The following is a 7944-nucleotide window of genomic DNA, read 5'->3' as shown; positions in this document are numbered from 1 at the left end:
AGAATGGCAAAAATACTGACAACTGGGAATAAAGGGGACAAGAAAAAAAGCAGGAGAAATAAAGGAAGGCTGTTGGACTTCTTAGATCCTGCAAGAATAGACAATTGAGCTATTCTGCTGTGAACATGCATTATTCTTCAAGAAAAGGAAAGAATGAGTCCAAAAGCAATTTAAAAATCACCAGGGTTGCTTCCTCCATTTCAAAGAGTGGAGCCATTGCCTCAGTTTCAACAGGCCAGACAGCCTTTCACCAAAGGCTCGGGGGCAGAGCCACCCTACAGAGCCTTGGGGGTGGGACTCCCATCCAGCAGAACCCTGGGAGAGTGATCCACCCCTGGTAGAGCCTTGCCTGGCAGAGCTGCAGAGGTGCAACTGTCACCCCAATGGATCCTGAAGAGAGACTGCCAACCCACTGGCCCAGAAGACAGGGGATCAAACCAAAGAGGATTGCTCGCAAGCCTTAAGATTAGAATTTGCCTTGCTATGTTTTGGACCCATCACCTATTCCTTTCTTATTTCTACCTTTTTGAATGGGAATACCTATCCTATGCCTGTCCCACCATTGTATTTTGGAAGCACCTACCTATCTGGTTTCACAGGTTCACAGAAGAGGAATTTTTCCTCAGGATAAATCATACCTAGACTCTCACTTGTATCTGATCTAGATGATATTTAGATGAGGCTTTGGTCTTTAGAGTTTATGCTGGAATGAATTAAAAGGCTTGAGGTTGTTGGGATGGAATGAATGTATTTGCATGCAAGGACATGAATTTTACAGGGCTGGGGCAGAATTTTATGGACTAAATCTGTGTCCCTCCAAAATTCATATATTGAAGCCCTAACCCCCAGTGTGGCTGTATTTGGAGACAGGGCCTGTTAGGTGATACAGGTCAAATGACGTCTCAAGGGTGGGGCACTAATCCAATAGGGCTGGTACCTTATAAGAGACTACAGAGCTTGCTCCCTCTCTCCTTCCTCCTCCCCTCCCTGCCATGTGAGTTCACAGCAAGAAGGCAGCCATCCACAAGCTTCTGGAAGAACACTCTCACCAGAAACCAAATCAGCCAGTACCTTGATCATGGACATCTCAGCCTCCAAAACTGAGAGAAATAAATTTCTGCCACTTAACCAACCAGTCTTTGATATTTTGTTCTAGCACCCTGAGCAGATTAAGACAGAGCCCTTAGCATATTATCCAGTTATCATAAAGACCTGGTCTCATAATTCCAAAATCTCTGCCATATCAGAGTTTGATTCTGTCACTTGCCTTGTCTCATCAGATTTTTTTTTCCTTTTAGCTTGTCTTATAATTTTTTGTTGGAAGCTGATAAAATGAACTGAGGTAAATAGGCCTTTAACATGGGATTTTGTTTTTTTGGCTAGGAATTAAGCTGTTTACTGTTTGTTGTAGTAGTAGTGTCAGAGGCTAAAATTTCTTCTAGCATCCTTGTTTCTGTATCCTCCCTCTTGTCTTTGGATTTCCCTAAAGACTGCTTCTTGAATAGGGTCTGAGGCTTGCAGTTCTTTCAGCTGTAGCACCCTGTTATTGCACAGGAGCCCTGTTGATGTGATGGTAAGGTGTGGGGGCAGGGGAGGCATTCTATAATCCTATGAGTGGGTATCAGTCTTTTATTGAGCTTGTGTCCCTGGGCTGTGACCTTCACAAGTGTTTCTGATTATCATTCTCCCTTATGTGAAACAAGAAGGCAGAGGGTGCTGGAATTGGGTACTTCCCTTCTCCCAAGTCGTTTAGGCTCTGATAAGAGCCAACAAAAGCTGGTTATGCTCTGGAAAAATAGTTTTCCTTGAGGGCAGGCATTTTTAAGGAGAACAGAGCATCTAGATGTACTTCCAAATGGTTACTTTCACCTCCTCCCTGCTAGAAACAGGAGGGGATTTTTCTCTGATCTTCACCCTGAGAATCTGGTGGGGCTCCTGGAGGTAAAACTCATGAACGTGTATGGTCCCTATAAGGCTGCTGCCCCCCCACTCCCCATCCTGATTTTTATCTCTCAAGCTAATCCACGGTCTCCAGCAATTAGTCAATCACTCTTTTTATTATAGAAATCAAACTAAATAAAGGTTCTCAAAAGTCAAAATGTAAGACAGCACTTGCAAAGTCTTTTCTAAATTGTATTATATAAATGTTACATTATTATTATTGTTACTGTCTTGTCATTGATGCACCCCAAAAGAGTGCTGCTGAAAGGTTATTGTCTATTTCTGTCAGCTTCCCAGAGGTCAAATTGATCCTTTTAAAATTGTATGTCATATAAGAGAATGTCTTGCCTTGAGTGGTAAGCCTGAGGGTATCACAAGAGGTAATGCTCCTGTATAAAATATCTCTCAAAACATATGACTGACTTGAGTGCAGAGAACACAAATTATTGCAAAAGTACCTAAAACAAATACATTGCATGGACTCAGGATGGGGAGCAAATTCATGAATTTCAGGAAATCTTCACAATCATTTTTCTTAAGTGAAGCAATTTCATTTGCATTCTCTGTTTTACAATCCAGTTAACATTCATTGATATCCTAGAACTTAGTTTTCTTTTCCAGCTTTATTGAGACATAATTGACATACGACTGTGTAAGTTTAAGGTGTACAACATGTTGATTTGATACATTTATATACTGCAAAATGATTACCACCATAGCATTATATACCACCTCCATCCTGTCACATAATTACCTTTCTTTTTTGTGGAGAGCATTTAAGATCTGCTCTCTTAGCAACTTTCAAGTATATAATACAGTAATTTTAGCTATAATCACTATGCTGTACATTAGATCCCCGGAACTTGTTAATCTTATAACGGAAGTTTGTACCCTTTGACCAGTATCTCCTCATTTCCCCCACCCCCTACCCCCTGTAACCACCACTCTATTCTCTGTTTCTTTGAGTTTGGCTTTTTTAGATTCCCAAATAAGTAATAGCATAGAGTATTTGTCTTTCTCTGTCTGACTTATTTCACTGAAGCATAATGCCCCCAAGGTTCATCCAAGTTATTGAAAATGGTAAGATTTCCTTCTTTTTCATGGCTGAATAACATCCCATTGTATATATATATATGCCACACCTTCTTTATTCATTCATCTGTTAACAGACACTTAGGATGTTTCCATGTCTTGGCTATTGTGAATAATGTTGCAATGTGCAGATATCTCTTCAAGATCCTGATTTCAATTCTTTCAGATACACACCCAGAAGTGGGATTGCTGGATCATTTGGTAGTTCCATCTTTAATTTTTGGAGGACCCTCCAATTGTTTTCCATAGTGACTGCACCAATTTACATTCCTACCAACAGTACACAACAGTTCCCTTTTCTCCACATCCTTGCCAACACTTGTTATCCCAGAGCTTACTTTTATCCATATAAGGATGCAGAAAAGTATCCATGGGTCCACTTTACCTGTCAGAGCAGAAAACTTTGGGGTCAAAATTAGGGTTGTGGCCCCATGTTAACACTGAGCTTTCTGGAAGAGGATTCAAGGAGCACTAATGGGAATATGAAGGCAAACGGGGTTTAGAATTACTCTTTAAGTGTTCCTACCAGGTTCTAGCAGTAGCTGGTAATCCCGGTAAGCACACTCTCCCAAACAACAAAATACATTTTCTCCTCGAGTTCACATGGAACATTTTACAGGACTATATATTAGTCACAAAACAAGTCTCAATAAATTTTTTAAAACTGAAATCAGACAAAGCATATCCTCATCCTCTGATGTTGAATGAAACTAGAAATGAGTAACAGAAGTAAATCTGGAAAATTCCAAATATGTGGAAATTAAATGTACTCCTAAGAAACCAATGAGTCAAAATAGAAATCACAAAGGAAATTACAAAATATTTTGAGATGAATGAAAACAAAAACACCACATACCAAAACTTATAAGGATACAGTGAAAGCAGTGATAACAGGGAAATTTATAGCTATAAACACCTACATTAAAAAAGAAGAAAAATCTCAAATCAATAAGCAACTTTCCTCTATAAGAATCTACAAAAATAAAAGTGAATTAAATCCAAAGCAAGAATGAAGGAGAAAAAAAAAAGTTAGGTGGAGATAAACAAAATAGAGAACAGAAAACCAATAGCAAGAATCTACAAAACCAAAAGTTTGTTGTTTGAAAAGATCAACAACATTGACAACCCTTTCCCTAGACTGAATGAGCAAAAAAGAGAGAAGACTCAAATTACTAAAGTCAAGAATGAAAGAGGACATTACATCTGACCTTACAAATGACAAATAAAAATGGCAAGCAATAGGATATATTGGAGTATATGAGGAAGCCAGTTGGTGTAAACCTAATTCGGCCTGACCTTGCTTTTCCAAAAGGGCTTGACCGTGGCCGTTGAGCATACATTGTATATCTGCTTTAGACATTCCCTATGGCAAGAAAAAAGGCCCTTGGGATAAAGGTGCAACTTCCCTCCCCCTCCCAACGTTGGCATTTCCTTAAGGATTCAGCATCTTTCCTTAGGCTAGGAACTGATTGCTGTGCTCACCTGTGACCACCCAGCTCGAGAAAACAGACTTGCTTCCTGCTGCACCTGCCGAGATAGCAGACCCACTACCTGCTGTGTCCATCAAGCACTGTGCTGACAGGGCAATCTTGTGACTATTGTGGGAGGGACATTTAAATCATATGTAAAGCATCCTCTTTGGGGGTATATAACCACTCTGTATACCTCACTTCTTTGGTGCCCTTTCTTCCTTTGGGAAGAAAGGCCCCGGGCCACGGTCCTCAGATTTTAGCTCAGAATAAACTCTCCCAAATTTTCATTTATAGATTGGTTATGGATTATTTTCGTCGACACAAATGTATAAAGAATTATATAGGAATACTATAAAAAATTGTACGCCAGCAAATTAGATAACCTAGATGAAATGAACAAATACCTAGACATACACAAACTACCAAAACTGACTCAAGAAGTAAAAGAAAATCTGAATAGACCTGTCTTAGTCTCTTTGAGCTACTATAACAAAAATACCATAGACTGGGTAGCTTAAACAACAAACATTTATATTGTACAGTTCTGGAGCCTAGGAAGTCCAAGATCAAGGTGTTGGCAGATTTGGTGTCTGGTGAGTTTCCAGCTGTAACTGTGTCTTCACATGGCAGGAGGGACAAGGGAGCTCCCTGGCTCTATCTTGTAAAGTCACTAACTCCATTCATGGGGGCTCTGCCCTTGTGACTTAATCACCTCCAAAAGGCCCCACCTCCAAATACCATCACATGGGGGATTAGGTTTCAACATATGAACTTTGGCGGGTAGGGGGCACAGGGGACAGGACAGGATGGAACATTCAGTCTATGGCAAGTAACAAGTAAATAACAAGTTTACAACAAGTAAAGAAATTAAATTAGTAATCAAAAACCTCCCAACAAAGAAAAGCCCAGGACCATATGGATTCACTGGTGAATTCTACCAAAGATTTAAAGAAGAATACCAATCCTTCTCAAACTCTTTCAAAAGCTAGAAGAGAAGAGAACACTTCCTAACTCATTCTACGGGGCCAGTGTTATCCTGATACCAAAGCCAAAGATATTACAAGAAAAGATGATGATATATCAAAATCCCTTAAGAATATACATGCAAATATCCTCAGCAGAATACTACAAACTTATTCCAGCAGCATATTAAAAATGTTATATGCCATGACCAAATGGGATTTACCCCAGAAACGGAAGGGTGATCAACTTACAAACGTCAATGTGACCAATATAGTGACATATGTTATTCCTGACTATGCTCCTCTTCATAAGAACAACTAACAACTATTCATGGACAAAAGGCCACTGTGAAAATCCTAGAACACAGAGGTGAGGCTGAAGCAGCTCCCTGGCACCACTGAGACCGAGACGGACCACATTAGAAGGGTAAGAGTGGCTACATGATGACTGCATTGCCCCTCCCCTAGGCCAGCACAACTCTGAAACAAAGGGGCTCCCCTGAGCCTATAGTTCCTTAAGTGGGAAAACAGAGCCCAGGGTGGACAACCAGCTCCCCCAGCATTGTGGGTCATTTCTTGGGAGTCCTACTCTGATCTTACCTCATGGGCATGGTGGGGGAGTCTTCAAAGCTTGACCACAGGGAATCAGGTTGTGACAGAGAAGTGGGAGGGGCTTGTGGCAACCAGCGCTCAGATCTTGGCTGACCAAGTTCCTACTCACAATGCCCAAGTAGTACTCCCAACTAGCAGCTTTGCTCATCTACAGAGCCAAGACAGAGGCACAGTCTGACCAGGGAACTTGACAGGGTGCAGGTCTGCCTGATTTGGGACCTCAAACAAAGGCCCCTGCTGGCCCTGGAGCCTGGTCTGCCCCTCCAGCCAGGCAGGGGAGCTAAGTCATAATCTCACCACTGCTGAGTGTAGCTCTTGGCCTTGCCAGACCAGAAAGCCTGGCTGAAACACCTTGGAAGTTGCCTGGCACTGCAACACTCAAGTGGAGAGCCTGGCAAGCAGGTAATCATCCACAGAGAAAAGCCAGTGGCCCCATTAGGTCAGTGAGCTTGGGGAGAGGGTCAGCTTGAGTGAAGACCACAAAGAGCCTTGCTGGACTTGGATCTTGTTCTCCCACTCCACCCAGGCAGGGGAGCTAATTCTGCCCTGCCCATTGTGGAGTACAGCTGCTGGCCCCATCTAACCAGGAAGCTTGGCATGACCATGTGGAAAACTGCTTGGCCCCAGCAGCACTTGGGCAGAGAGCCTGGCCAGTGGCTCTGCCTATTTGCAGAGCCAAGCTGGCGACTCTGTTTGGCCAGAGAGTTGCTGCACAGGTCTGCCTGATTAGCTCCCCAAACAAGAGTCCTGCTAGCCTTTGGGGCATGCTCTGCAGTTCCCTCCACCCAAGCAGGGAAGCTAATCTGTAATGCTACCCACTGCTGAATACAACCTCCAAGTGAAATAAGTCAGAAATAAGTCAGACAGAGAAAGACAATTACAGTATGATCTCACTTACATGTGGAATCTAAAAAAAAACCTAAACTTATAGAAAAACAAATCAGAATTGTGGTTACCAGAGGCAGAATGTGGGGGAAGGGGGAATTGGATGAAGGTAGTCAAAAGGTACAAACTTCCAGTTATAAGATAAATAAGTACTTGGATGTAATGAAAGTTGCTAAGAGAGCAAATCTTAACAGTTCTCATCACAAGAAAAAAACCTATTGTTTTGTATCTATATGAGATGATGGATGTTAACTAAAGCGTGGTCCATTTCACAATATATGTAAGTCAAGTCATTATGCTATAGACCTTAAACTTATACAGTGCTTTATGTCAATTATATCTCAATAAAACCAAAAGAAAAAAGATCACTGTAATACTCATATTAACCAAATGAAGGGACAAACTCATATCATCTCAATAGACGTAGAAGCATTTAACAAAATCCAGCACCATTTTATGATAAAAACACTCAACAAACTAGGAATGGAAGGGAACTTCCCCAACATAAAAAAGGGCATGTATGAAAAACCCACAGCTAATATCATACTTAATGTGAAAGACCGAAAGCCTTGCCTTTAAGATCAGGAAGAAATGAGGATGTTCAGTTTTGCTCCCTCTATTCAACATTGTATTGGAAGTTCTAGCCAGAGGAATTAAGCAAGAAACAGGAAGAAAGAAGGGCATCCACATTGGAAATAAAACTATCTCTATTTGCAGATGACATAATCTCAGATATAGAAAACCCTGAAGAACCTACAAAAAAAACTGTAACATCTAATAAACAAGTTCAGTAAAGCTTTAGGTTTCAAGATCAACACCCAAAAATTCAGTCACATTTCTACATACTAACAATGAACAATCTGAAAAGAAAATTAAGAAAACAATTCCATTTAAAATAGTCAAAAATAATAAAATACTTAAGAATAAATTTAACAAAGAAGGCAAAATTCTTTATACAAAAAACTAAAAACACTGTTGAA

Source organism: Equus quagga, chromosome 10 (genome assembly GCF_021613505.1).
Source record: "Equus quagga isolate Etosha38 chromosome 10, UCLA_HA_Equagga_1.0, whole genome shotgun sequence".
Classification (NCBI taxonomy): domain Eukaryota; kingdom Metazoa; phylum Chordata; class Mammalia; order Perissodactyla; family Equidae; genus Equus; species Equus quagga.
This window is presented reverse-complemented; position numbering follows the sequence as displayed.